The sequence below is a fragment of the Arvicola amphibius genome, chromosome 1 (assembly GCF_903992535.2).
Source record: "Arvicola amphibius chromosome 1, mArvAmp1.2, whole genome shotgun sequence".
Classification (NCBI taxonomy): domain Eukaryota; kingdom Metazoa; phylum Chordata; class Mammalia; order Rodentia; family Cricetidae; genus Arvicola; species Arvicola amphibius.
Window position 1 is genome coordinate 43741994 of NC_052047.1, and position 3895 is coordinate 43745888.

A 3895-nucleotide genomic window follows, 5' to 3' on the forward strand; every position below is an offset into this window, starting at 1 on the left:
GGTGTGACTGAGTGGGCGACTCTTCCCTAGAGCAACATATACTTCTACGATGACTGGGGAACAGGGGTGCAGCGCGTCCTTCACAGTGGAGTGGTTTTCTCCGGGAGAGGGAGGTAACCTCATCCCGCCCTCCCCACTTATCCCCACCGACTCCGCCGCGGAGCCAAGCCAGCGTGGGAAATGGGTCCGACGTGTGCTGCATGGGGAGCAGCGCTGCCTGGCTGCTGCTGGGCCGGGAAACCTAGCTTTGCTCCCTCCCCCATCGGTCGCCAGCTCCGACCTTTCTGCCAGAGCAGCCAAGAAGTGGCAGCTCCTTTGCCCCGCAGAGCGGTTCCTGTGAAAGAGAATGGTATGGGCGGGAAGAGGGTGAAGGGAGGGACCGAAGGACCCTCCCAGCGCCCTTGTGGCGGCCACAACACCCGGTCTTCTTCCGCCCCCTGTCTGGGCGCTGAAACCGTCACACCAGCCTCCAGCCCGTGCGCGGGGTGAATGAAGGCGAGCAGCAGTTCCCCCCCACCCCCACCCCCGCCCCATTTCCGCAGTCTTAGTGCCAGTGTCACAAGTGCTCAGCAATTTCATTAAATGGAACCCGGGGACTTAATCCTCCCAGTAGCAGACCTCACCAGGGGAATGTGATATCCGGATTCTCTCCCACCCACAGACCCCACCCGGCCCCTCAGACCCGAGGCTGCTTTTATCTTCTCAGCCTGAGAGGCAAGGTTCAGGAGGAAATGGGATCAAAAAGTGTAACCGGCTGCAAGAAATTAAACAGCTTGCATTGCTTCTGCTGCTGCCGCCGCCGCCGCCGCGGCTTCTCTGGCAGACAAAACCCGAATACCAGTAGTGTCCTAAAGCCTGCATTGATCAGTAACGGGACGTCATCACTTGGAGGAAGCAAAATGTTTGAGGGAATATTGAAACGCTTGCAAGTCCCGCTTCTTTTTTTGTTGATAATTAAAAAGAAATTACCCTTGATAAACCTAAATATGAAATAAACCAGATATAAAAATGAAATTGTTTAAAATAAAGATATTCCATACTAACATATGTCTAATAAAACCTGGATTACTTTTCTTTTTAAATATTTCCGCCAAACCGAACAATTCAAATACTTTTTCAGTTAAGAATGTCTGTGACAGAGCGGGAAATAAAATAGTTTTCCGTCCCTGATGTGGCTTTTGCCTTAAAAAGGAAGATGGGACAAAAGTAAGGACAAGAAAAGTTTATGGTAAGCCAACGAAGCAAGTGCCAGAGGCAGTGTCTCGGGAACGGAGGGTGAGGGTGGGGGTTCATTTATAATTGACCTTCTGTTAGTCACCAGAACACGAGGAAAAGGTTAAATACAGTAAACGTGATAGCCAGTCCTGGAAAGAAATACAAAGCGGGTACGAGGGAAAAAGAGAAAGTGACTCAAGAACTCCACCAAGGGACAAACAGAGGAAATGACACCCGACATCTCCAAATGCTTTGACCTTTCATCCGTTAGGAAAGGATCTCTTCCAGCCCCTCTTCTATAGGTGCAGATGTCTATAATGCCTATGTGATCAGCGGTTTCCCTGTGTGCTTTTGGTAAATTTGATACCTCTGCCTTCCTTCTCTAAGTACATATAAATGCTTTTCCATTAGGCATATACTTTTAAAAAGTAAGCAGAACAATTCATAAACGTTGTCTGGTACCAAGTACAATTCGAGGTCTTGGATCATTGAGAGGCTTTGGCCACATTGTTGCAGATTGAAATCCGTGAGTGTAGTACCAAAGCATAGTAGACTAAAATGACTGAATAATTCATTGCAATAACAGTCTTTTGATGGACATTAAAACTCAGCAATTTAAATAAGGAAACCACAGATTTCCTTTTAGGCAGGTAGTAACTGCTTCCTTCAGCGGTTGTTTAATTGGTCTCTAGCCAAGAAATAACATTTTCTGTGCTGTTTAAATCATGTATGCAGCGCTATATTCTACAGCAGTAGAAGCAGAACACAAGTTAGATAATTTCACGAAAATGCTTCTGACAGTCCATTGGATAACTGTAAAATTCTGAACCAAAACTGGCGTGATATTCTATGTTTGCAAAGGAAAAAAAAACCTTGCAGATAAAATTTGTTTATATAAATATTAGCCCATAAACTATGTGATTTTTAGATCTCATTAGAATGTTTTATGTTTTAAAATAATTCAAAGAACTTGATAGAAGTGATTTCTACTTTAATATTGGCAAAGATTTATGGTTGGTTGTTTTCCCATTTATACAGTAATAATTGCCAAAACATTCAATATACACAGGTTCCCAATTTATGCATCACATTAAAAAGGTCCACTTTATTACTACAAGAGAAACATTGTGCTCTATTTACAACATAATTGATGGGATATTTCAGATTTATTAATTTTCATACATTATCAACAACATTAAATTTGGAAAGAAAAAAAGAATTTTGCCAAAGGTAGATGAACATTTGGAGCAAGACGTTTGGTGGGTCAGAAGTGGTACATTTGATTTAAAGTCACTTAAATCTATTGCATGTCAACAACTGCAGTAAATTTGGATGTGCCAATGCATTCTGCAAGATGAACACATTTACCATCTCTTCACTACAGAGCCAGGATATGTCAAAGGTTACTATGAACAATTATCACTGATCTAAGCAAAGTGTATATTAAGAATTTGGGAGGGGAGAGGATCTCATTATAATGGCCTGAGTCAGGGTTGCACTAAAACAAATGAGTCTGCTTGTACAAGAAACTGTTGGAAATCATGAGTTACCTGTATAATGCTAACTTAATTTCTTATGTTAATTCCCCATATTAGCTGGCCCAGGTTGTTTTTAAAAGCAATATTTGGACAGATACTTCAGCAATAATGAAATTTCCAATGGTTATCATTGAGGCTGTTTCTTAAATATTTTTGACTTGATCTCTAAACCTAAAGTAGGCTAGCAATTCTAGAACCCTGCAGGCAGGATGAACCTGTTGTCTAATTTTGGCACAGCTTGACGGGAAGGAAAATTGGAGAGCTGACTGAAATAAATAGCTTGCCTTTCCAAGTAAATCAGTTTACTGATATCAAAAGAAACAATATCTAAGGATTGTCAGTAAGTTGCAGATGGACATGGTCTTCGGAAATCAGTAGTATGTTTTGAATGCTTGTTTCGGTACTCATCTAATGGAGCTATCCAAGTAAAGCTGAGAAAAAAGACTTGTGGGGGTGAGCGACACCAGTTTCAGCTATACGCCCATATAAAACCTCAGACATACCGTGATTCGGGAAGACGTAGTAACAGCTTCATTGGAATAGCAAGTTTTTCATAAAAGTACTGACACTTGTGCTTGATAGCTTACATTAGCATTGTTGAGCTAGTTTTCTCTCTTGGGAACGCTAAAGAATTTAACACCCTAAACAAGACGATTTGTCAAATGACAGTAGGGTGTGAGTATAAAAATTGGTCTTTGTATTTGTGATTCTTATGTTTGTTTCTTTTTTTTTTGTCTGTGTAGCTAATTCTCAGTATTGATTCCAATGGACTGTATTATTTTTTAAAAAAAGAAGAAAGAACCCATTTCCATAGTGTTATAAACTGTAACACAACCGTATAGGATGCAAATGTGAGCATTTAGTTTGACTAATGGAAAAAACATTAGGTGTTTGGTTCTATAAGCAAATGACAACAATGATTAGCAGCAATCTCTATGGTCCACAATGTGCATCTACATTCCTCACTGAAATTAGTTTTTTTTTTTTTTCTGAGGGTTTCCCTGTCTCTCTGCAGGTGTTAGAGATAGTCTGTACATAACCCTCTATTTGCAGGGGAAAATTAGCACCTACCCTGCCTTTTCTATTCTATAAAGTTTTCCTTCTCACATACCAAAGAGAAAGCATCGTCCTTTAAAATACCG